Here is a 27,703-nt window from a genome sequence, read left to right as displayed (position 1 = left end):
TTTTGTTAACATTTTGCTTAGTGAGATTTAAAGAGAGGGCAAATGGAATCTACACAGGGAATTGTTCCAATGGATAGCTCAAAGGCTGGGCAACCTGGCCCTGGACCTATTCACTTCTCCCAACAGTGCCCAGATGACACAGTTCTTCACCAAATACTTCCATCTATCTGCGGAGGGTACAGATGCCCTGACCTCCCAGTAGCCCTGATGTCCTCTCTACATGTTCCCACTCCTTTTGATCCTTTCAAGGCTCCTGAGAAGGATCAGGGAACTCCAAGCAGAGATCATAGTGGTGGCACCATATTGGCCCCGTCATCCATAGTTCTCCAGGCTCCATCAAATGGCCATTCATCCTTCTCTGGAAGTGCCATTCAGATGGGACAGCAGATGGCGATTCATCCTCCTCTGAAACTACCATTCAGATGGGACATCAGGGACTTGTTCTCCACCCAGACCCAGGCAAATGGAAACTGACCTCATGGCAATTGAAAGGAGCACACTTCCAACTGTGGGCCTGTCAGAGAAGGTTATCCAGACCATCATGGCCTCCAGACAGCATTCCAATAATAATATATACAACACTTCAAGGAATGTGTCCGTCATATGGGCCATAAGAAGGAACGTGGATCCCCTGCTTCACCAGGTATCCTTGATTCTCGGATTTCTTCAAGACTCAAGTCTTTGCTCCTCTACTCTGAGATGACAAAATAGCTTCCTTAGCCATGGTGTTCCCCCACCTGGAGTATTGGAAGACCTCCAAACACCTGTACATCTACAGATTTCTCCAGGGGGCCCAGACCCAGGATACTCCTCAATTTAACTGTTTTTCTAGCTGAAAGCTAAACACAGTCCTCAATGGCCTACCGAACCACCATTTGAACCTATTAGTCAGATACCTCTAAACTTGTTGAGAATTAAACCATCTTTCTGGTGGTGGTGATATCGGCCAGACACATGTTGGAGCTCTCAGCACTCATGGTTATCATTAAAGTCTATGTGATAGTTTATAGGAGGGATTCCAAACAATAACACACACAGCACTGCAGCTACTTAGCTTAGACAACAGTTACACATACACAAGAAACAGGCAGGTTGACAAAACAAGGACATATGGCACAAAAAGGGGAAAGCACCTGGGCAGGCAGAGGAGAACTTTGTGATAGATCTATTTGGATGGAGGATTTGGAAGAGCAGGAGGCAAGCTGGGTAGTCTTGACTTCAAGGGAAAATTTGGCACAGCAAGGCAGGCATTGGGAAGAAAGAAGAAGATAAATTCCACCCCATATCCTTTATTTTTTAAATACCCCACACAAGTGTACAATCTTAATGGCTATAGCCTGTAATCAAACATGAAAACCCAGGACTTCTCTTTCCCATCCCCCTGAGGAATACTGTGCTCTCTCTATGCCCTTATGAGGAAACTGTTGGCTGCCTTGTAAAATTGAAACCAACAGGGGAGAAGAAATATAAGGAAAAAACCCAGAATGAAACAAAAGAAAATCTTCAGTTTTTTCTATTATAGGCAGTTTAAATGGAAAATTTGTTTTGTTCTCATATTAATGACATCAATTATGAAACATCTCATTGTTATTGTAATTAATAACAAAAGAAACGGACAACTTGCTACACACTGTTTAACATTTACCAAATAAAATTGTTATTGTGGATCGGGGTCCTACCGCTTCCCGAAGACCCTCTATAATTGGGGTTGAATTCATTACAGTAACAGGGCCCTCACTATAATACACATAAGCTATGCTCTGGAATTCAAGAGCCTGCCATATTTTAAAAAAACTGTATTTCTTGACCACCACCACCCCAACATTTCAATTTCTACTTTTTCAGCAAAAAAAGAAAAAAAAAGATTAATTTATTTAAAATTGTGTGATCAAGCAGATTTGGGTGTCATCTGTGGTCTTCCCATGATCTCTAGCACATTCTTGACTTTCAAAATTTCATCTTTTTATATGCCCAGGAAATTTTGAATTGTTTCCTCAGGACATGCCTCTTTAAGAGATATTCCCTAGCCTGGTGGCACACAAATGATCCTTCAGTGTCTTTCTGACAAGAAGAGTGACCATTCTCAAATAAATGTAATTGCAACTTTAATGAGCACTAAATGCTTGCTCAACTGCAAAACTGGACTCTAAAATGTAGAAGAGTAACCTCTGCCTTCAGTGGTGTAGCTACAATGGGGACATCCGGGGACAAATGCCATGGGCGGGCCCCGTTGAGTCATGTGGGGGATGGAAAATCACCCCCCCCCCTATACTTCTGGCCTGGCTGGGTCTGGGAATGATGTGTGCACGCCGTCTGGGTAGGCCTCAGCCTGTTGGCTGGCCTGGTGGGCTGTGGGCATGCTCTCTGGCTACTGCCCGAGGGGTGGGCAAGCCAGAGGGGGCGGTGCAGTGTGCGCAGATGCGGCACGGGACCTGGAAGCAGTGCATTCCCCCACGCCCCTCCTCCTTCCCCCCTCGCCCTGCCAGGCCTGCCGGAGGCTGCTGTGTGCACCCCTGCCCAGCCCTACCCCCGGCTAAAGTAAGTGGGACAGGGGGCAAGGCACAGGGGCCCATAGGAGGGTTGGAAAACTCCCAGTCTGCCTCAAGCTCCATTTTCCCTAGCTACACCCCTGTCTTCCTCTCATTACTTCTCTTCCTCTAATTTCAAGGAAATCATGTAAGACTTCCTTACAGGAACTGCACCTTCTGTGTTATTACAGTTTTTGCCACCTTGGTTCACAATGTTTCTCCAGTATGCAGGGCACATTTTTTTGCGGAAATGAGTTTGCTGTCCCACAGTCACAGCAAAGTTCTTCATTACAACATTGGTACGGTGGCTAAATTTAACACTCTTGAGGATCCATTTATCGTACAAGCCTGAAAAGAACTCCAAAGGTTCTTCTGAGTGCCAAAAAGCCTTCTAACCAAAAGTTGTTGATGGGATGACATTTTAGCTGCTTTCAACCAACAGCATAGCTTTGACCCTTTCTCAGATTCTCTGCATACCACTCTGGATTATGTTCTGCACCTTAGTCATTCAGTTTTTGTTGTTTCAACTTTATGAGTTCACCTGGCTGTTGAGAGTGGCTGTTTTTTTCTCCCAGTTAGAAAAACATTTTTATTTTTTCTTCTACCTCTCTACCCATCTGGCAAACTTGCTACCCTAACTTGGAGTTTGTATTGCAGCTGATGTGTAAACCATTTTAACATGCAGCTTCCTGTGACTTCTGTCTTCTTCCTCTCTTGCTAACACACCTGTGAGGTATGCGTTGTTTTGAGATTTGTGTTGTCTGTTGTGATGCTGCTTTTCCTAATGTAAAGGCAAGACTGGCTGACATTTCTCCCTAAAAAGGCATTCACATTTCCATTATACCCATGATTATATTCTTTCAAAAGCTTCTCTTTGAATCACGGGGAGAATAGACACTGCACGTTCTGTCATTTGTGGGATGCTAGCTTTATTTGGTTAAATTGCTTGAGGAGGAATAATAACTTCTTTTCCTGTTATCCTAAAGGGCCCTTCCTTGAATGGCTACTTAATGGTAGGCCTCCATAATCACCATTTTCTGTGATCTGGCAAAGCCCTGGGCCTGGTTACTCTTCTGTTACTGATTTTGGTTGGATGACCATTTGTCTAAGCATTCTACATGTGTGAAACACTTTGATCTGCATGTACAAGAACAAATGAAATCTTTGACGAAGCATCAACATCTTTTAGGTATTTATGCCAGCAGGACACACATACAGATGCTGGACTACACAGAGGACATAATGAAAAACATATTGTTTCCTTGTTATTGATATTCTTCAAATGCTAATCTGTGTAATCCACAACCCACTCTTCTTTCTTACATATGTTGGAATGTAATCGCTTGCATGGTAATGAAGAAACATCTGAGCAGAATTGCCTTCTCTTTAACCCTGCAGATATGCACAGATAGTAAAAAAATTAAGTGCAATAGCAAGAATAAAAGCTCATGAACGCATGTTGCGACCTTGTGCTGAATCATATCATTGGTTTTCATATTACCTACTCTGCTTCCCAAAGGCCTTTCAGGATGTTGGGTAAAAAAACATATTTCTCATTATCTACTGCCTGAGATTTATTAATTGAAATGATAGACTTGATCCTGAGATCAAGTATACAAAGTATGTACATTACCATTGAGTCATGGCTGTTGTTTCCTAGAACTGTAGAATGTTCCCAAACTAGATATGTAGCTATGGAACGCATAATATGTAACTGCACTGATGATCATTGGAAGAACACTATTCACAAATAACTGTTCATCTTAGTTTAGCAGTTGTGCTTATTATGCTGATAAATATGTTAATTAGATAAAATTTTAAAAAATAATATCTGCTACATATTCTTAGTTTTTATTCTAGAAATTGGACTCAGTACTTCTCAAACATATGCTGTCACGACACAGCTTTCAATGATTTGCAAGTGTTGCATGATGACCTTCAATGTACAAGGATAACAGCTTCTGAAACAGGCTCCCTTGTTCAGTTGACTATTTAGCATCAGTTATAACCTACAGAAGTCCACAGTGTACATCCTTTGTATAACTTATATAAGCCAATTCAAAGCAACATCACAGTGTATATATAATGTACTAATAATACTGTGCGGTGCTTCAAATGAATTGTCAGGAAAGGTATTTAAAAGATGTGGAAAATGCCAGAATCTAACATTTAGTTGCTAATATCTGGAAGGGGAAATGGAGCCTATCTTTGCCAGGAACAGAAACATCAAGAAAACCTCACCCTTCTGTTTCCATAGTTACTTGTAATTGGTTCAGCTTCCTTTTACATAAATGTTTCCTTTTATCAACCTGATCTGGATGAAACACATAGGCAACCACAACTACACTTGAAAGTTTTGATAATCACATTATGACATGTTTTGATTTTTTTCTGTCATAGGTTTTGCAAACAACATGTACCAAGAACCTTAACTCTTGTATGAGACTATTTGATTGACAGCAAAAAAGTCATGTTGAAAATACTACAAATACCTTGCCTTGTTCCACATTCTTGACTACTAAGGACACTCAGCTTAGCAAATAAGAAACCAATCCACCACACACCATATGACACATATAATGTTGTCATTGTAAGTCAAGCATTCACAAATACTGATTTTGCAAGGCTGTATCTCTTCACATGTTTCTTCCATCTCCAGATCAGTAAAGATAGGCTTCTTTTGCGCTTGAATCTAAATCATGTTGGGACATACATACATTTACAGCTTTCTCTTTGTGGTGATGTAAAGGATCCTTAAAGTAGGAGTGAACGCCATTTGCTGCCATTTTCCACTGCCCAATTACTTCTAAAAAAGCCATAGGCTGCAATTCTCAAGTCACTGGGATAGTGCAAGCCCCATTAGTTTTAATGGGACTTGTGACAGAACAGCATTTTGAGGAGTGAGGCTGTTAACATAAATAGCTTCCCTCATGAACAGGCATGGCAAATTTGTTTGGTTTTGAAATTTATCTTAAATAGCTACAAATCCAAATGCTATAAGTGTATTTGGTGCCTTCTTACTAAATAAATCTGACTGAATGTTGCAGTAAAAAAAGACCTTTGTTAGGTATGTATCAGCTTGCTCACATGTGTGTTCTAAAGAAAAAATGACAGACAAGTTGAAAATCCTACATTGGTTTCCATTTTCATTTATATACCATTTTAAATTCATATTGATATAAATACATTTTATCCCAGCGTGCCAGCAAGGATGGCATAGCATATGGTGAACTGCCAATATGAAAATCATAAAGATTCAAAGATGGAATCACCTGAAATCTGCTTCAGACCATTCCTTCAATCCTTTTTGTTGTTGTTTTTAAACAAAAAAGATGGTAGGGAAAAGGAAAATATAACACTTAGTCCACTGAAGCAAGGAATTATGTTCCAAATCAGGCATTCCTAAACTCATTCTACTATCCTTTCATGAAATGAAGATTCATGTTCCTGTGAAGTCTTTTCCCTGGCCCATGAGATAGATGCAAATATAGGTTGTTAACACACACACACCCCGCCCGCCCCAAACCTGGCTTTTGATCAGATGCCCAAAATTAGAGTATGTACGCTAAATGATAAGAATCAGTAAATTAAAAGTGAGTAAGCAGTCCAGCCATGAACCCCATGGTGTAGAGTGATAAGGTGCAGAATTGCAGTTAAAATTCTGTTCACAGTCTGGCGAGGTTTTGGAGTCGCGATGTGTGTGCATGCATTAATGATGTTATAGGTATTATTGTGTGTGTGTGTGTGTGTGTGTGTGTGTGTAAAGTGTAGATGTCTTGGGAAGGCAGTGGCGGTATATAAATTAAATATTACATTACATTTAAGCACTTTAGCTAAGTGACCACCTTTTCTAACATATTCTAGGAAGCATCTTATCAGGAGTTTCTTTTCCTGATAGATATACTGATGTATATACCTGTATACTGTGTGCGTGTATACACCATCACACAATATCATCATCATCATCATCATCATCATCATCATCATCATCACACAGTCATCATCATCATCATCATCATCATCATCATCATCATCATCATCACACACTGTACATTTATTTTATTTAAAAATGAATGTAAAGCAGTGTAAGGGCCACACTAGCCATTACAGTGGCCCATGGGTCAAACCATTTTACAGCTGAACTGGGGCCATTTCAATACAAGTGGGGGGCCCAGTCTTCACCCTGTGATGCTGTTCCAGAGGGATGGGGAACCATAGGAATAACTTAGGGGAGGAATCAACTATCTTCCGCATGAGGGATGAAGTGGCAAAAAATCCCCCTCCCCTGTCCTCATGGATATGTAGGCGGGATAAAAAAACAACCACAGCTGTGCAATGCTCTTATTCAAACCGAGCACAGTCTGAATGTAAGTTTAGAACATGGCTGTGGGAATCATCCATAGGGGCATATTCAAGACCTGAAAAATTGTGTGACTGATTGTATTTGTACCGTGAGCACTTTGCATTCATTCTCTGATTACTTTTGTTTCGAAAAATAATCCAACTCTTCCTTACCTGCCAGTTGATCTTGCAGATATGCCATTAGCTCCTTTACAGTCAATGAGTGTTGTGGGCTCCACAGTATGCCTGCTGAGAACATGACCTTGTTTGGCTGTCAGCACTTGTCGAAAGGCCAGCTGGTAGAAAGGCGAGCTCTTTATATCCCAAACGAGGTGTCTGCTTGAGGAACTTTCCTTTCAAAAATTGGCATTGTACCTGTCCCCATAGAAGCTCCTTGTTCTTTAAACTGAATTCACAATTTGTCTGTTTTGCAGATTGATTGCGAAGTGGAGCCTTTGTCAGCATGGAGGGTGCAATTTAAACACATTAAAAAATCACTCCTGTACAAAAAGATAGTCAGCTGGAGAACTACCCACCAGGGGCAGGGGAAATATGACATTATTTTTTGAAATACTTTTCAGTACCTCTCACTCTTCATTAAAAGCTGGACCCCCCTCCATCAAGTTAGAAAAGCAAAAGTAGTACAGAGAGGCCACTGTTACATAGAAGTATATTGCATATAGTCATTTGGACGGTACATTTAGGACCAAATTAAAAACTACACTGGTCAGGAAAAAGAATGCTTGTACAGTGTTTAAATTGGGTTGTTCCCCATTCAGAATAGTTGCACATGTTTCATTTTAAAAAGGTAGTTTCCCCTTCAGTCGTGTTCAACCCTGGGGTACCACTGCAAGCAGTGATTTCATAGGTAAGCCGTTTTTGTGGGGTAGTTTGCCATTGCTTTCCCCAGCTATTCTTTACCCCCTAGCTATGTGCTAAGTACTCATTTACCGACCAAGGAATGGATGGATGGCTGAGTTGACCATGAGCCAGCTGCCAGGATATCTGACCCACAGGGGGCTTGAACTGCTGACTGCGTGGTGGCAGTGCAAGCACTTAACCACTACGCCATGCAGCTCCCTACATGTTTCTTTAGCCTTAACCCTCCTGGACTTCTAGCGTGCTGGTTTCTTTGACTGGATGACATTCCAGTGGAAACAAGATACCAAGCAAGTGAGAAAGTTGCACAAGTGAGTTTTATTTATTTGTTGGTAATTTTCATTTATAATCTGCCTTTCTTACTAAGACCCAGGGTTGGTTACAAGTATGAGGTTTTTTTTTTAAAAAAACCCCAACTTTTCAATCTGTAAGTGAATTACATGATAATGTATGAATCTAACAACACAGGGTTTTTACTAAGTAGGGTCGCCATCTGCAGGATGGGAAATACCTGGAGTTTTTTTGGGGGAAGAGCCTGAAGAGAGCATGGTTTGGAAGGGAGGGACTCCAATGGGGTATAACAGCATGGAATCCACCTTCTGAAGTGGCCATGCCTTCCAGGTGAACTGATCGCTATCACTTGGAGATCAGTTGTAATCCCAGGAATTACCACCTACTATCTGGAGGCTGCCAAGCCTACTGGTAAGGCAACAATATAGTTAGTTTGGAATTGAAGTGCCCACGGGATGGGTGGGAAGGCTAACAATGCATGCAAACATATTTATTTAAGGCAAGAAGACAAACAGTTCAGGAAAGCAATTATTACTAATATAAGTCACCTCCTGAGCTAAACAATTACACCACAGCTTTGCTCCTATCCTATGCATATCCCCAGCATCACATTTAAATCAGAAGAATGAATTTTGTACTGAGCTCTTTTCAGAGCATGTTGCCCTCCAACCCTTCCATTGTTTGTTGACAATTGAAAAAGTTCTAAAAACTTTTGGGAGCTTGTTGCCCATGCCCAGAGGTGGGATCCAACCAGTTCTCACCACTTCTCTAGAAGTGGTTCTAATTTTTTTCTGAGTGCCGAGAAGGGGTTACTAAAGCAACCTCCCTGCCCAAACAGTGCGGTGGCGCACTGTTTGAATCCCACTACCATTGGAACCTGTTATTAAAATTTTTGGATCTCACCACTGCCCATGCCCCTCCGTTTGGTGGAGGGATAGAGGAAAAAGTCTGGGGAAGAGGATACTGGTGAAATTGAGGTGCCCCTCATACAAGCCCTTGAGGGTTCCCTACCATGCAAATAGGCCTGGCTTAATGACCATCACCAAACATCTGGGCCATCGTTTTCCAGAAGAGGCTGCAGGAGAGGAAAGGGAAACTTGAAGGGGCACATAGATGTACACTGAGTGTTGGGTGGTAAGGGGAGAAGGAAGCAGGAAAGGGGGAAGAGTTATGGAGGCTTTCAGGAAAGGAAAAGTGGAAATAGTGAGGGAGGGGGAAAGAGATGCCTCCCACAAATCCTTGCAGGTTCTACTTGTCTATTTCTATCTTCTAGAATAGTCTATTTCTTGTTAGGGATAGTTCCTCATCCGAATAATAGTTTAGAGGAAACTGAAGAGGTTTATCAAGTTTTCTTAAGACTGTGCAAATGCAAATTCGCCTCTTATTTTGCCTTGAATCTGCATCGAAGAACAGAAGAAAGCAGGTGTCAGAAACATAACTGGTCACTTCAGTTTTAAATAAACCAAATAAACCAAACACTTACATGTAAGCTAGCCTTGCAGCAGGAAGAGATATTTGTTACATCCTTCTTGTTTCATCTACATTAAACTGACTTAGAATTTGCACAATTTTGCGTTTTAACTCTTTTGCTGCTTTTTTCGATTTCTGGTTTTGTTTTAAATTTTTACTTATTTCTATGCCTAAGACATTTTGACCGGCAGACAGACACTTGTATCAGAAACATATTCTGGCATATAGTAGATTGGACAAGATATGCTGCACTAGTTTGAGAATCTGGTATGGAAATACAGTAATAGCTGGCAAAAGAGCAGCTACATAAATGGTTTGGGAAAGTGTCATTCTTTACTAAGAAATACTGTGCTTAATTAATTCTTGATCCTGGGAGGTCAGCCTGGAGCACTCATTATTGTCTTAATTGGTGGTATAAATCCTGAGGCCCTGGAGGAAAAAAAAACAAAGAGTAGTTAATAGTGGATAGTCTTTTGGGTGAGTGTTAGCTGCTTGTAGCACAACTGGAGGTTGTGACAGTTTATGAGTTCAATGGGTTAGAGGTCTGGCCCTACCTAAATTAGGTTAGAGTGCACTGAATATATTTTTGAAGGAGCAATCATTCATGTCCATATTTGCCCTCCAGTGGAATAAAGCAACTCTTCTTTTTCCCAGATAGGAAGAACTTTTTTCGTCTTCTGTTCTTCATGAAACTTTTCATCTACTGTTTGCAGAGGGAATTTTAATTTTAATTTTAATGGTTATTAACTAAACCATTATTTTACTAATGTAATGTGTTTGTAACCCGTTCTTCTGCTGTTTTTCTTACTATAGCTTACAAAAGGTTTGAACGATGAATGCAAAAGCTAAGTGGGAATAAGAAAAATGGAATATGATTCATCAGGGTGATCATATGTTTCATTTAAAATGAGTGGCGGAGGAATTTCTGGCTTCATAGCACACTGTCCAGTCTTTGATGTAGAGTAACATCAAATTCTCCGGTTTGGATTCCTGGTTACTATAAAGATGCCAGTCACAGATGCAGGCTAAATGTTAGGAACAAGATCTACCAGACCACGGCCACACAGCCCGGAAAACCCACCACAACCAAGCTTCAATTTGTTCACACATTTAAATGTCTCAGCAAATTGGTGTTATATCAATTACTTTGGAAAGAAGGAAATCTTCATCAGGCTCCACTGCAAAAAGTGTGGTGGAGGCATGATAAGAGTATGTGAGCCTGATTCTGAAACAGGTTTGTGCCTACCACATATACTCTCCAGTTTGCTTGCAATCTTTATTTATTTATTTTGTTGGATTTATATCCCGCCCCATCCCCGAAGGGCTCTGAAACAGAACCTCAGTTAATCAGGCACTCTAGTTATCTTTAACTACAATTAGTGTTGGAGATGACTAAATGCTTTCATTCCCAAGAACGGAAAGTAAAAATTATCCTTCAGCGAGGAAGGGGCAGGGTGAAGGTCTCATGGGGTGCTTTCACACATACTGAAGAAAGCAGATGAATTGAAACTGCATTATTCAGCGTGCACGGAAGCTCCATAGTCTGCTTGCATTTGCTTAACTGTGGCTGTACTGTGAATTTTTACATCTATGTAGTTACCTAGAAAGTGTATGTCTCTCTCTGTATGTGTATAAATATTACTACAAATATGCCCCCTCTACCAAGAATCATACTAATATTGTTAAATGTTGGTGTTTTCTTGTTGGATGGTTTGGGTTGGATTCTTCAGTTTTAGAACACAGTTTTAGAACACAGTAGAACCTCCAGAAATGTTAGAAGGAAAACCAGAAAGCAAACAAACAAAAAGCATCATAGGTAGTTTTATATTAAGTTTGCTTCTATAATAGTTGTTTAAATTTATACTGAACAGCTTTATCATAGAAAATGATGACGTAATTGAAAACATTGATATGACAGTGTTTTCTATATTGGCTTCCCATCTTTTTTCCATCTTGATTGATATATTTTTTTAAATTTAAAACTCCATTGGTGCACTAGGCCATCTAGTTTGCACAGTCAAAGTACTACTGAAGTTTCACAGAGCTACTGCCCCTTCAAATTTTCCTTCTGATTCCGTTAGTGGTTAATGATCAATTGTTTCTTTGAAGTCATTATTAATAATTCTTTTCACGTTGCAACCAAAGCCATTGCCCATTAATATATTTTGTTGGGCCGTTTCCGCACAGCCGTCGATGCGCCTCCACGCCGGCAAGAATTCTGCGGGCGTGGAGGCGGAGGCCGTTCGCACGCAAGCGTGCAGGCGGCCTCAGGAGAGGCCGGCAGACAGCAGGCGGCTCCGCATGGAGCCGCCTCTTCCCCCCTCCCTTTCCCATTTACCTCTCGTGTTGCCGTCCTGCAGGCCTCCTCAGCCCCGCCCACGCTGCCCTCCGATCTCCAGGGGTCGGAGGACAGCGAGGGAGGGACTTAGGAGGCCAGCAGGACGGCGACACGAGAGGTAAATGGGAAAGGGAAGGGGAAACAGTGTGTTCCCGGCGGTGCTGTTCGCACCGCGCCGCCGGGAAGACGCTGTCCCCTCAAAAACAACCCTTTAAAGGGTTGTTTTTTAGGGTGGCCTGACGCCGCCCTGAGGGAGGGGGAGCGGAGTCAGGTTGGCGCTGCTGCGTTGCACCAGCACCGCCTGTGCGAATGGCTCCCTGGGGATGGCGTTTTTCCCGTCCCCAGGGCGCCATTAAAGGGCCGTGCGGAAACGGCCTTGAGGATTCACAAATGTGAGAGAACAGTAAGCAATTGATTAGGCTGTAAAACTAAGGAACAAAAGTAGAACTGCAGAAAGAAGGGGGAATCTATGCTAAATGAGGTTTCGTTCTGAATAACCCTTTAAGATCTTTCCCTTGTTAAATGTTTATGGGAAATAATATAGCCCTATATGAAGGACCACTTAGAACCACTGTTTCTATTGTGATTGTATTTGACTGTAGAAAGGTAAAGACTGAGCAATACAAAAGTGCTCTAGCACTGTCTAAAGTGTAGGTTAGGTACAGATTAGCAGTAGGGCCCTAGTAAGAAAATAGTGTCTCTTTTCCTACTATGTAACTATGGTTCAACACTATTGAATTTATACAATAGTTAAAATTAAATAGATGCACTTGGAGATTATTTGTTTTATTTTTATTTATTTTATTAAATTTACTATCCCACCCTTTCCTAGACAAAAAATGGGCTTAGAGCGGCTAACACACATAGTTAAACAAATAATTCAATATGAAATTTAACAGTCACAAACAATAATATACATTAAAACTTACCATAAATTATTACTGATGATGGGGACTGAATTTTAAATCACTAATAGGAAACCAAAGAGGAGCCCAGCATAGCCTAAAAATCCACTTCATTATAATTTATTTTAGCAATTAGCAATTATTTTTAGCAATTAGCAATTTTAGCAATTTAGCAAATAAATTATAATTTATTTTTAGCAATTTTTAGCAATTTTTAGTAATTTTAGCAATTAGAAGGACAGATTGGGAGGCCAGCAGATCAGAAAAGGGAACCATGGCTGCCTCAACCAAAGGCCCAGTGGAACATCTCCATCTTGCAGGCTCTGAGAAACTGACTTCTGATCCCTCAGAAATCCAGGAAACAATGTGTGCTTTTTTCTAAAAAATTTTACCAAAATTTACCAAAAATTTACCAATATTGGGAACTTTAGAGAGCACTGAGGAGGGGCAATGAAATATATTAGCTTTTGGAATTAGTAAAATTCTTTTTAAGACAGAGTTTTAGTTACTCAAAATGTGCGGTATGAAGACCTACAGCCTTAGATGTTGAGAAGCAAGGGAGCTGTGATACTCATGAGGAGGGGAATCTTATCCTGTTCCCACATCCTACTTGCCAGCCAGCCCACTTATCTGCAGCTATTCCCCCTGTGAATTCCTGGCTCCTGCTTTGGCAGCTCTAGCTTTATCTTGTTCAGTGGGCATCATTGCAGAAAAGGCATGGTTTCACCAAGGGTTGTCTTCAAAGTTCCATATTGATGGAAGAAGTTACACTTTGAAAAATTCTAAGTTCTTAAGAACTTTTAAAGGTACAGGAACGATTTCATGGTCTGCAGCCAGTATGGAGCAGTCAGTAAAGACTGGAAGGAACACTGTGACCAGCTGTTTCATTTAAATTCAGTGATTAATTTTGGATGGAGCTGGAAGCATGAACCTTTTCATGCCAGTTGAAGAGGTCAAGGCCCTTGGTTCTTAGTGCGTGGCTCATGCCTTGGACAAATTGGCCCCCTGGTCCTTGGACAGAGATAGAGTCTAAGATTTAAGCAGGTTTGTTTTTATGTTATTTAAATTTCCTTTTTTGTTTTATTGTAAGATACTTCAGGAAGAAAAGGGAACAAATATTTAGATAAGTGTAGTAGAAGTTAGTGTATTAGGCCTGGATCTGTGAGACCTGGGTTCAAATCCTTTCTTGACCAAGAAGTTCACTGTGTGATCTTGGGTTATTCATCCTCATCTAGCATCCACCTACCTCATAGATTTGTTGTGAGAATGAAAGGAGGAAGGGATGATCTGTTATATCACTGCTCTGAGCTCCTTGGAGGATGACCAGGATAAAAATTCATCAGATAGATAGAGAATTTTATTGAGCCAGTATTAGCCAGTCTGAATTTTGGTAGACTTTGTCCAAATCCATGTTTTGCTTTCATCTTTTTCTGGTGCTGTTGAGCAGGTTCCAAAAACGAAGCATAAGTATGTATGGGTACTTTATGCTAATGTCATAGTAAGGCAAGCTACATTATATTCAAATTGGCCTGTTCTTTATCCATATTTGAGGAACGGTCATCTAGGTAATCACAGTTAAGGCAGACTTGTTACATGACATTTTTCCCTTAGAATCTCAGAGCTTGCACTGAGCTTTTCTGTTTAAATAGATAGTTTACAACTTGGGGTTTGGTTCTGGTGGGTTTTGCAGGCTGTGTCCTGGACACAGTGTGTAACAGACTTCCCTCTGTGATACACCTCTGAAGATGCCAGCCACAGATGGAGACGAAACGTTAGGAACAAGATCCACCAGACCATGGCCACACAGCCCAGAAAACCCACCAGAATCAGTTGAATCCAACTTGGGGTTTGTTTATCTGTCATTATATAAAATGAAACATATTAAAAGACGTATTCAACAAACTAAAAGTAAAAAAGAAAGAAATGTTGGCAGATCAGGCAATGCCCCCCTCCCACCACACACAATGAAAATGCTTATAACTGTGGACTTATAATTGGGTGACTTGTCAATCTAATATGTGTCTGAAAGAGAAGGAACTGTTTGCTGTGGCATACATTCATCAAACATTTCTGTACTGTTTACTGTCAAGGTGATAAGTTCTGTAAGATTTGTATTGGTCTAAAATGGCATTGAATTTTGAGTAAAAGGGCCCTTGGCTTAGCATCATAATGGATTTGATACACACAATGACTTCCTTTGTACCCAGATGGCATTCTGAAGTCCTTTGTGACACTGGTTATTAAATCTGTTCAGATCTTCTTTAAGCAACCTATCCCTGAATTAAACTCTTTCATGTTTGACATAGTAATAGACAAGCATTACAAAAGTAAATAGCAACAAGGTTGGCTTCTTTCTTTCATTCTTTCCTTTTTGGCATTGTGTTAAAGTAGCATTGTCTAAACGGGTTACTTTGGCTTTAAATAATGAACCTAGTAACTGGCTTTATTTGCTCCTGGGGTACATGTGGTTTCACATACCATTCTCCACTTTCAATGGAGCAGATAAGGTAACAACACAATTAAAAGTGAAAAATAATCCCTCTGCTTTGCCAGTGGTGAATGCTCAGAGAACACACACTGATACAATAGATTTTGAATAATTTATGCTAGGCCCTATTCCCCCCTCCTTGCAATCTGTAAATGAGGACACCTAATGCAACGTGGCCAAGAGGATACTCTATCCATCTCCTGTTAAGATAAGACGGGGCTGAGGCTGGGTGAGCAGCATTCAGTGAAAATCTAGCATAATTTTAAGCGCGGGGGGGGGGGGGGATATTAAAAAGCACTGGAAAACAGACAGGAGTTGCATTTGCAAACTGAGACAAGCAAAGTAGGCATTTAAAAGGCCAAATAGCAGCTTCTGAGTTCCTCCTTCATTGTATTTTTTAAAATTCACTAAATTAAAAATGCAGCTTCTGCATCCTTTCCATGAATTGTTAGCATGCTGCCTGTTAGGACAAAGCTCTGCCGTCCTGGTTCTTCTGCAGGCTATATTTAAAAGACAAACAGGAGAGAGAGAGATGCAATTTTGAACATATTGCTACAACACTGTATTGTATTTTTGTATGGCAAGGATAATATCATTCCTGCTTATTTTTGTCACTGAAGCTCCTGTGCTCCTATCGCAGAGGATTTATGTGGGCTCTGTAGTGCCCATTAACACTAATGAGAATTGTTCATGTAAATTCCTTATGCCTCACAGGCATAATACATCCCTTGTAAGAGTACTCAACACTAATAAATAGAGCAAAATGTGGGCAAATGGGTTCTTAAAAAAATAACTTATGTGACTTTATACCCCCGCCAGCTATTAATTTAAAGACATTATGTCATTACTATTATTGTTATTACAGATAATAAATTATACTCTCCATCTTAGTACGTGCTTAGTACATTTCTTGAAGCAGAATACCAAATATACAAGGCAAGGTTGAAACCTCCTAGACAGTTGTGAAAATGCTGTTTAAGCTTATGACCCTTCTTTCATTGAGCTGATATCTCAAAAGATTGATATTTTCAGCCCCATGCAATCTCTGCATAGACACTAATTAAGGAAAATAAGGCCCATGTTGGCATTTTCTTGCACAGGAGATAGTGGTATAGTGATTAGAATATAGGATTATACATGAAAAGTGCAGGTTCAATTCCCCACTCCTCTTGGAAGATCTTTCTTTGTGCTTGGACCAATCACTCTGTCACCCTAACCTACATCAAAGAGTTGTTGTGAGGATGCAAGTAGAAAGAAAGAAGAGTTAGACTGTAGGAAAGGTATGATGCAAATCCACAACTTAGTGGGCTATATAATCTTCCTCTTTTAGGTCAGTCACAGGTAAAACATTTAATTCTGGATGAGAGGGCTGACCTATCATATATCAACGAGATCTGGTTAGGGAAGGGGGGCGGGGCTGATCTTTTCCAACTGTGCTCCCCTGGATTTCCAGTGGTACAACTGCATAGGCCTGGTGGGTCTATTGGTATAGTTGTTGGGATTCTGTCTCCCTTGAACAGTGCCTTCTCCAGGATTTCCCTAGTTTCCCTGAGAGTGAGTACCTAGTGTTGGAACTGCGAGACAGGATTGGGATTCTGTTGGTGTACCCCCACCCCAGTCTAACCATATCCCTGAGTTCTGGGAGATTTCAACATCCAGATTGTGCTTGCCTTGGCAAGACTGGCTCAGAATATCATGGTCTGTGTAACAATGGTGGACCTGTAATATATCTTCAGAGACTGTGCCTTGGGAACCTCGCTATCCGAGTCTAGTTAGGTGACAGACAACCCAAGCATGGAACTCCTCAGTTGTGGCACTGAAATTATGGAATTCCTTCCTCAGGGAGGGAGAATCTTTTCCCCACATCCATCACTGTCTTTCACCACCAGGTAAAGAGTTCTGTTTTGTTTTGCTGTTCCCTTATGAAGCCTTCTTCCTGCCTGTGAATGAATTTCGGTTTTTGTTGAAATATTTTAACTGTTTTATACACATGTTTTATACACACACACATTCAAAATTTTTATTTTAGTATTTTGACTGTTGAATGCCTTGGATCCTGGAATGGGTGGAAAAGTAGTATTACAATGTTTTAATGGAGTAAAGTAAAATGTACATAAGTGACTTAGGTGCTTTTTCAGAGCAGAAATAGATGTTAGGTTGCATCCAAAGTAAAATTTCCATTGACAGAATGCAATTTTCCTGCTATCCACCTCCCACAACAACCCCCTGACCTCCATAAAACCCCCCATCTGGGGAACAGGGGACCTGCATAAATGACATGAACAAAATTTGTGGAAAGGGAAATTGGTGGTGGAAACTGCCAGTTTAGTCTTGATCCAGCCCACGATTGTAATCGTAAGAATATTTTTGAGGGAGTAAGCCTAATTGAATAAGATAGGTCTTATTTCTTATGATACTTGCTTAAGTCTCTTACTGGGTTTTTTCCATTTACATGTGAGGAGGCAGCCTACAGCCTGCATTGTCTGCATTGTCTGTTGGCCTCTCCTTCTCTCGGTACTCTAGACTCCACCCTTCAACAGCCTTAAAGGCACTGAGCTGATACTAGAGCTGATATGATCCATCGTGTTCAGCATAACCACAGCTCTCGAATAAAAGCTGTCTCTGAGCCTATTTGTCCTTGTTTTTATGATCCTGTATCGTCTATTTTTCAACAATTTTCTTGTGTGCTGTGTGTTCTTAAGTAATGAATTTGGATTATGTTTGCCGTGCAAGATATGTTCAATAGATGCTTGACAAGACCATTGTTTGGTGGTCTGGGGCCACATATTGTATTTATACTGAGTTAACTTTTCAGTAAGGTTTGTCCAATCAAGAATCTTAGTTTGGTCAGATGAGCACAATAAATTCTAAAATGCTAGCATTCCAATCTTCAGCCCGAGGCAGCCAGGGACTGCCACTGCTGCACTACCCTGCTGCCTCCAGAGGGTTGTCCAGTGGTGTGGGGAGACAGAAAAAGCAACCCCCCTCCAAAAAAACAAGACAAAACCCACCACCAGAAAGCCATCCAGCAGCAGTGGCGTAGGAGGTTAAGAGCTCGTGTATCTAATCTGGAGGAACTGGGTTTGATTCCCAGTTTTGCTGCCTGAGCTGTGGAGGCTTATCTGAGGAATTCAGATCACACACACCAGCTGGGTGACTTTGGGCTAGTCACAGCTTTTCGGAGCTCTCTCAGCCCCACCCACCTCACAGGGTTTTTGTTGTGAGGGGGAAGGGCAAGGAGATTGTAAGCCCCTTTGAGTCCCCTACAGGAGAGAAAGGGGGGGGAATATAAATCCAAACTCTTCTTCTTCTTCTTCTTCCCTGCTGTTAGCGTTCTGGGGCCCAAACCTGGTGGGAGCCAACTAATATCAGTTCTGCCACTGGGAACACTCCCAGAATACCCTCAGCTGCATCTGCCCCTACTGTAGGCTGGCATAGCTGTGGAAGTGACAGTCAGAAGGACAGAATTCCTTGTTGCTCTCCCGCCTTCTCGTTTGACCCCCCCAGCTGGAGTAAGTAACACTTACGCCATCCGGGAGGGCAAACACGTTGGGATGAGCCTGTGCTGACTCCAGTGACCATTCAGCGCACCACCACCCCCAAATCTGGATTGGGCTATTAATAAAAGAAAAACAGCATTTTAAAAATACTTTTTCCTGCAGTCTACTCTAGAGAGTTCTTAATTTACTTATTATATTTGTATTCCATCATTCTTCTTTGGAACTCGAGGCAACACAGAAAGTATTCTCAATAACTTTTCTGTAAGACCATTGGTTGGATCTAGCAAAGTATTTCTGTGGGTTCAGGGAAATCTCAGCATGCATTCCATGGGGCAGTCCTTGTGTCTGCCAAAGTGCTGCATTGGAGCCAGCCCCATATCCTGATAAATTGTCTTTCAGTTCTTTGGGAGGTAATCATAAAACGTTCCTTCCCATTTTATAGGTGTTTTAAAATAAATGTTTTATACTAGCTATCCTGTAGAAGGGAAATCATTTCATTGCTTATTAAGCAGATGCACATATATAAATGTCACTGATGCAAATGGATAAGAGTGCCTGATGCTTTCCTGTTTTCCATGGTTAGAAATTCAGATTCTTCCTGTAAATGAGAGGGGCCTTCTCATTTTCCGTTCTTGAGCAGTTGTAATTAAACCCTGGGTTGAAAGGATTGCTAGGCCTGGTAGCCTAACAGGATGACTGTCAAGCCGGTGACCTATAAATACAAGTCAAGTGGCTACAATATCCTTCTCGTAATGATTATATTGTGGGTTTGGTTTCCCTTGTTCTATGGATTGGGTGGCCCATTTTTTTAAAAAACACGTTGTTTTGCTTCTCAATGATACCACTAAGAACATGGGTTTGGATCCAGGACCTTTTCCATGAGCTGAAGACACTTCTTTTGAAGAAGGGAAAAGTTTTCCAATTTCTGTTGATTTGCCACAGATGTAGTTTCCAATAACTCTGACACTTGATTTTCCAAAAAGTTGAGGAGGGGTAGTGGTTGCAACAGGTTCAGTGGGAAGCCCTGTTACACAATAAGAGCTCTACTGAAGCTTCTTTGAATGCAAGTTTTTTTTCTCAATTCTACCAAAAAAGTATGATAGAACAAGAAATTATGTTGAAAAAGAGTTTCCAAGAGAGTTCTGATAATCTGCATTTTGACATTTGGGAGGTGGGTTGTAGTAATGCACTGCTGACCCAGCAGCATCGTGGTAGAACGTTGGCACACCAGCGGACCTACGGCCTTCTGGTCGCACCGCACCCCCACTCCTCATCCCCCTATGAGTCACGGGTCATGAACTATCTGGCTCACAGTCACTAGGTGTCTCAGACAAAGGGACAATGGGCCCCTGCCCCCAGGTGAGGATTAGACCCAGACGCTGATGCTCCTCTCCGCACGTAGCAGCCAGGTGAGATCATGCATCACATGATGATCTCCAGGTCTCCCGGTCTCCCGCTCATCTCCCTACCCACCTCCTTTACATGCCCACAAGGAAACCCTAATAAAAGGTGCGAGAGACCAGCACAGGGGAGAGTTGTCAGGATCACGAAATCCCGCGCTTCCTGTTGCTGACGCTCTCCGCCAGATGAAACCTCCTCCGCGTCTCGCCTATTCCTTAGCGACGACCCTGCGGGGTTGACTACAAGCTGGTGCCGAAACCCGGGAATCCTCAAACCTCCACCCTGCTCACCGTCGCCTGGGAAAGGGCCGCGATACCGAAGTCCGCTGGATCGGCGCATCCAGGGACCACCGTTTCGGTATCGCCTGTCCTCTGGATCGGCGCATCCAGAGACACGCGTCCTAGGACACTCTCTCGTCCGACGGAACACCGGTGAGTATGGGAGCTTGCAAAAGCAGGGCTTATGACAAGCACGTTGGCGAGCTGAAGGCGTTAGCGAAATGCTTTGACAGGGTCCCCGTAAAGAGAAGGGAGCTGCGCAAATTGGTTGAGGAGATTGAAGCTCAATGTCCATGGTACCCAGAGGGGGGGACATTGAATCTTAAGGACTGGGAAAACATCGGGCGCACTCTTCGCACAGAGCCTCGCGCGCCGATGTCACTGCTACTGACGTGGAGACAATGTTATGTCGCCATCAGCCTGCAGACCTATGGCTCCCTTGCTGTAGGCCGCCCTCCTTTCGATCTTTCACCTTCAATTTCAACCCCGGAATTTTCTCTATCCGCTAAATTGGACGCCTGTCCTCCTTCTGCCCCTGCTCCTCCGCCCATTTCAAATTCTCCCGCTCAGTCAGCCTCCCCTTGCTCCGCCTTCATTTTCCGAAGCCACCGCACCTCCGTCAGCGCCGCGTAATGGCGCGGGTTTCAAAACTCTCGCAGAGCGTATTAGCCACGATCTGCAAAAGAAAGAAACCCTAACGGAAGACGATGCCGATATTCTCGCATTGTGCCCCGTCCATTTCACAGATACCGAGGGGGAGGATGGCATTGTTCGGCGGGTTGTCGAGTACCGCCCCTTAAGCTATAACATCCTCACTGAGCTCCGCAAAGCCATGCGGGACGTAGGAATCACTAGCCCCTACGTGAGAGGCATGCTGGAGGCAATCGCGAGGAATCACTTAATGGTTCCGGACGACTGGAAAACCACCTTCCGCATGCTCCTGAGCCCTGCACAATTTGTGATCTGGGAAAGCGAGTTCCGCCAGCAGTGCTTCAACAGGGCAGCCACCTCTGGCGGCGCCTACACCGCCGCGCAGCTTTACGGCCTCGATGCCTTCACCAACCCCAACGATCAGATTGTCCTTCCTGAGGCCACCCTTACGGTCGCCTCTGAGTGCGCCTACAAGGCGTTTATCAAGGTTCCCAATGCCGGCCAGCCAACCCTGAGTTTCTCCACCATCCGGCAAAAACCCCAAGAGCCCTATGCCGAGTTTGTGAACAGGCTCCAGGAAGCTCTCAAAAGGCAGGTTGACAACGAGGAGGCCCAGGGCGAACTCCTTGCCTCGCCAAAGAGAACGCCTCCGCTGAGTGCCGCAAAGCAGTCACAGGCTTAGGTAGGAACCCTGAACTGGCCGACATGCTCAAAGCTTGCCAGGACATCGGGTCTTTCGCCCATCAAGCCAGCCTTCTAGCTACAGCCCTCTCCGCTGCCCTGAGACAGCCCCGAGACGAGTGTTTCAATTGCAACAAGCCAGGACACCTCCGTAAGGACTGTAGACTGCCCGGCGGGGGGGCCTACAGCCCGAAAGGAGGGGGTCTCCCCCCAGAGGGCGAAGACCCCCAGGGAGGTCTAAGACCGGGTGCTCCCAAAGCCTGCTGGGAAGGCCCGCACCCGGGCATCTCCCCAGCCCGGAACCAAGGCCCAAGATCTCAAACCCTTCCCCCGGAGCTCCCCCACAAGATCTTCGCTGCTCCAGCTCAGTATAGTGATCCCATCCCCACGGAGACCATTAGGCTGGTCTTGCCAAAAGCTTCTGCCGTGGAACAGGGATTGTTCATCATCCCAGGGGTCATCGACTCCACGCACCAGGGAGCCATCCACATCCAGGTGTGGACAAACATCCCGCAGGAACTGCCAAGTTCATCCGATCATCCTGCCCCTATGCTTTCACTTTCGAGTCTGATCTAAGTTCAGCTAATCTAAATCTCGTTGCTTGCTCCCCCCCTACGTCTATACTTCCTGCTCTGCTAACCCCTTCTATTTCCAAAGTCACCATGCCTCCGCCAGTGCCACAGAGTGGCACGCGATTGCAAAATCTCTGCAGAGTCCACAATCACTGAACTACAAGCAGCTGTAAGGATCAAATCAGATCTCAGTAGCCTCTGAGCCCGTGCAAAGCCCTAAGCTCAAAGCTCCCAGTGGCAGCAAAGTCGTCAGTACTTCAGGGAACGCAGGATCACAGCCTGCACAGGAATTGCCCTGCAAGCTCCAGAGAGCAAGACCTCAAATCAGAGATGCAATCCTCCTCATTACTTTATGCGCGCTCTGTATGCCTATATATGCTCTGTATGTCTTACCCCCTTTCAAGAGACCCCTAAAATTTTCCCTTCATCAGAGGGATTTGTCCATTGCTTCTAAGCTATGCTCTTATGCTTCAATTAAAGTTTCTCTCCTTGATTATGTGTGTCAATGCCTTGAAAGGTTTCACCCATTACAGCATCAACCTTAACCAGGACGTAGCTCGTGCATGCTCCCTAGGAGGCCGATGGGACCTGCTTCAGGCCGCCTCCATCTTAGTTTAAACCCTCAAAACTCTTCTTCAAACCTTTCCTTGAGAACCTTTTCCTTCGTCCATCTGAGCCTACACTGCCACATTGGCGCATGCCGAAGTTACATATGAAGCCAAAATCATTTTCATGCTCCCACATTCTCTGCTGAGCGCGCCCTGGCTAGTCACAGTGGCGAGGGGGGTCTCTCAGCCACACCTATCTTACACAGCCTCCGCTATGAAGGTAGGAAGCGAGCTCAAACCGGCCAAAGTCTCCTTACAGGAGGGGAAGGTAGAGCTGACTTCCAAACCCTTCCCCGCCTTCTTTTCTGCACACCCTCCTTCTCTCTCATGGGCTGACGCACCCCACCTCTAGATCTGGGATCTGACAAAAGGTTTTTTCTTGCAAACCCCTCTCAAATTGCTCGTGTGATCAAACCTCAAGCCCAGGAACTGTTTTCTTTGCATCTTTCTCTAAATCTTTCCTATGAATGCTATATTACGATATGACTATAATTGTGAATTGTTTAAGTTGCCGACCTGGTTGTGACCTCTCCCTTCTCCTAAGCCTTCGGGCAATTCGCTGCCCTGTGTACGCCTTGCGTGTTGCAAGTGATCGTTGTCGGAATGGGCCAACTGCACCTAAGGAAAGCTTGGCCAAAACAAACGAAAGAAAGGGGAGTAGTTTCCCCCCCTATTGACCCAATCAAGGTCTCATCCAGCAGACCATATCCAAGTACTCTTCTCTATTCTCTATCAAAAAATTGCCCGCCCCCCCCCCCCACTCAGGGCTCGGGCTTTCCATTGTCATCTATAAGAACTAACTCAGCCAGCACGCAAAACCCCTGGGGGAAAAGCGTCGCTTGTTTTTTCTCTTCCATACAGGAGTCCAGCTCGCCATGCCAGGCCAGCCCCATCCCGGAGATGGAGCGGGGCCTCCCTGGAGGATCCGACCTCGCCGCCCTGTTGAGAGAGCCCGAACAACCCCCAGACTGCCCCAAGATGCGCGGGACCCCTCTGGAACCAGTACACCCATTCTTCCACGGAGATCGCAACCCTCGCTGCCCCCCCCCCAGGGGAATGGCAGCCTGGGCCAGCTATGGCTCAAAGGTTGACGCTGTGTGTCGCTGCTCCTCATCTACAGCCGCCATTCTCTCTCCCTCTCTGCCGCCCCCTGGCTGAAACTTGGAATTTCAGCCAGGAACATTCCTGATAGGTTAACCCTTGGAACTCTCCGCTGTTTTCAGCCGCTTGAATAATTGTTGGAACACGCCTTCTCTCACAACCTTGCTCATGAGAGTCACTGAACCTGCAATGCTAAAGACTATCAGTAGCTCTCCCTACGCTCTTGAGAAACCCATGGACTCTAACGCCATCGCTCTGTAGCTTTGGTAGTCAAACAGCAAGAGCCATGCATTGGACAATTATGCAACCACGGGTTGCCTTCCTCCCTTACATCTAGCCTATGTACTGTTTAGCTATGTTTATCGTTTTCATTTATATGATGTCGCCTATCTACAAACATGCATGTCTTGTATATATTGTTGCCAACGCAATGTCTGATGCCTTGCCCCTTTATGCCCATTGGAGCCGACCTCCAAGGGAATTGTTGAGTACTATGACCCGACTGATTATTGAAGTTACTGCATGCCCTAAGTTTAGAAGTTATCGTATTTGCTGTTGTTGCATTCCCGCCTATCTGCCTGCCGGGACTCTCTACTGCCGTCTCACCATTGTTTTGCATCAGGCTTCACCTCGGGAGCCCAAGCACCGGTGCCGCTCCGCCCCTCCCCTCGACCCCCCTTTGCCGGAGCGACGCGGCGGCTCTAGCCAAGGCGGAGTATGTTTCCCTTGCGACTCCCCTCGTGGGAGTCCCCAGACTTGTTTCATGTAACACTAAGACTATCGGCCGTTCTGGCCTGTGCCCTTGCGAAGTCTATCAACTCTACCTCCACCGCTCTGGGTGCCCTGGCCTCCGAGCAGCAGGAACTTCGTCAAGCGACCTTAGATAATCGTGCCGCTATTGATTACTTATTGTTGTTGCATCACCAAGGTTGTGAAAATGTACGTAATATGTGTTGCTTTAATCTCTCTGATAATTCCCAATTGATTCATATGAAAGTGCGCGAATTGCAGGAAGTTGTATCTAATCTGAAGTATGATGTTTTGCCCCAATGGTGGTCAGCCCTCTGGAGCTGGCTGCCGGGAGGATGGTTAAGTGCTATTGTACAGCTCTGCATTGGTTTAATTGTATGCCTCATTATCGGATCTTGTTTCGTTCAATGTATGTCTAATATTGCCTGTAACCTATGTAAGAAGCCCCTCGACTTTCCCTTACCTCGCAACCAAGTTCTAATGTTGCACAAGCAGCTCGGTCAGCTTGACCAAACGGCGGAGGGGACAAGCGTCCCTTTAAATCGCCCCCTAGCATTTCGGCCTTCCCTCTAAAACGTAAAAGGAGGAGATGTAGTAATGCACTGCTGACCCAGCAGCACCGTGGTAGAACGTTGGCACACCAGCGGACCTACGGCCTTCTGGTCGCACCGCACCCCCACTCCTCATCCCCCTATGAGTCACGGGTCATGAACTATCTGGCTCACAGTCACTAGGTGTCTCAGACAAAGGGACAATGGGCCCCTGCCCCCAGGTGAGGATTAGACCCAGACGCTGATGCTCCTCTCCGCACGTAGCAGCCAGGTGAGATCATGCATCACATGATGATCTCCAGGTCTCCCGGTCTCCCGCTCATCTCCCTACCCACCTCCTTTACACGCCCACAAGGAAACCCTAATAAAAGGTGCGAGAGACCAGCACAGGGGAGAGTTGTCAGGATCACCAAATCACAGCTGGCTTCCTGTTGCTGGACGCTCTCCAGCCAGATAGAAACCTCCCTCCGGCGTCTATCGCCTCTTATTCCTTAAGCTTAAGCGACCCTGCGGGGTTGACTACAGTGGGTGTAGTATCTTGCTATAGTTTTAGCACTTTTAGATCAAATTAATTTTTGACCTTGCTCACTTGCAAAGAACTGCAAGCAACCATTTCAGGGTTCATAAAAGGCCAAAATTAAACCCATTGGACCAAGCAGGAGTAGATATAATTCTGTTTAAAATGTAGATGTAAGAGATATCTCATTCAAACCTGCCACTCAGGTGGTCCTCTTGATCTGTTGACGCCCAACCTCTTCCCATAATTGTCCACTCTGCTAATTAACTTGCTGCTTGAGGTGAGTGGCAACCACTTTCTCAGGAATGGCACCTCACCTAGGACTGCCGTTCCCTTTGATGCTTGCCTGGTACCTAGGCAATTTTAGGCACCAGGCCTCACCTGGGCTTCTAATTAAGGAGTTGATTTTAACACTATCTTAGTCAGGAAACGTGTTATAACTATGCAATCCAAAGCATGGGGAGGGCTGAAGCTGTATTGGAAATGGCAGAAGGGTTGTTTCAGTGCCACCAGGGCAATGCAAAGTGACATGGGTGCTGGTGCAGAGGGACTTACCTTGCTTCCCCCCACACTATTGCTTCTGCATCACTGGAGACTGTGCAGATGTAGTCAGGGGAACACCCCAGGGGTGTTTCCAGGGGCAGACCTTATTTTACTCAGCTCCCAAAGGAGCTTTGGGACAGGAATGCCCCTCTTCATGTTCCTCTGTGGGCTTTTCCAGGAAAGAAAAGATTTTCTCCTACTCTCCTAATGCCTGTGCTTCCGATTGCCCCTTTGGAAGCAGTCCTGCAGGGGTGTTCCCAGCAGCCATCATCCCACATACCACTTTGGATTGGGCTATAAATCTTTTCTTGTGGCCTTATCTTTTTACTAGCAGTAAAGCCCATTTCAAATTGCAATGAAATGGGCTCCAGACTGTGGGGTGATAGTGTGCGGACGGGGGGCTGGTCAAGCTGGTGGCAGGTTTTTCTGGCCATCTGTTTTTCTGGCCATCCCCCCACTCCCTGGTGCTTCTCCTGATGCTTCTTTTGCTCCCCTCTCTACTCACTCTAGGGTTGCTCTGGCACTCTGCCGCTGCTCAGCCACCTCTCTGTACTGCTGTGTTGGGCCTTTCAGGTGGGTTGCTGCAGCTGGGATGGGAGCCTGGAGGCCTGGGCCCTGGACAGGAAGGTCGGGTTGGTTTTGGAGGCAAGGGAGAATGATTGGGGGAATGAAGAGGCAGGTGGGAGGCCCAGGGGAAAGGTGGTTTGGTGCCACTTCTCCTCCAGGTCAGGGTTGGATTTTTGGGCGGTGGAAAGTGGCTGGGGACTTCAGGAAGTTGGTATAAGGGCCAGCGGAGCAGTGGCAGGCCATGTTTTTTGATGGTGGTAGGGAACAGGGAGGGTGGTCTTCGGCCCAGCATAGCAGTAGATGCAGTGGTGGGATCCAAAAATTTTAATAACAGGTTCCCACACACGCCAGTTGGGTGACCTTGGGCTAGTCACAGCTTCTCGGAGCTCTCTCAGTCCCACCTACCTCACAGAGTGTTTGTTGTGAGGGGGGAAGGGCAAGGAGATTGTAAGCCCCTTTGAGTCTCCTACAGGAGAGAAAGGGGGGATATAAATCCAAACTCTTCTTCTTCTTCTTCTTCTTCCTCCTCCAATGGTGGTGGGATTCAAACAGTGGCGCCGCCGCACACACGCACCTCCTGTCCCTATTGGGCAGGGAGGTTGCTTTAGTAACCCCTTCTCAGCACTCAGAAAAAAATTAGTAACCACTTCTAGAGAAGTGGTGAGAACTGGTTGGATCCCACCTCTGAGTGGATGGCAAGGTGCTGCTGTTCCACTGGGTCAAGGTGGTTTGTGGGAATGGTG

At 44.4% G+C, this 27,703-nt stretch overlaps 1 protein-coding gene across 4 annotated transcripts in view; it reads left to right on the top strand.

The window, feature by feature from the left end:
* RARB (retinoic acid receptor beta) overlaps positions 1-27,703 on the top strand; it is a 400,206-nt gene that overhangs the window by 309,634 nt on the left and 62,869 nt on the right. The window lies entirely within an intron of this gene.

Source organism: Sphaerodactylus townsendi, linkage group LG11, assembly GCF_021028975.2.
Source record: "Sphaerodactylus townsendi isolate TG3544 linkage group LG11, MPM_Stown_v2.3, whole genome shotgun sequence".
Taxonomy (NCBI): Eukaryota; Metazoa; Chordata; class Lepidosauria; order Squamata; family Sphaerodactylidae; genus Sphaerodactylus; species Sphaerodactylus townsendi.
The sequence above is the reverse complement of the archived record's forward strand: the minus strand, read 5'-3'. Positions and strand labels throughout refer to the sequence as shown.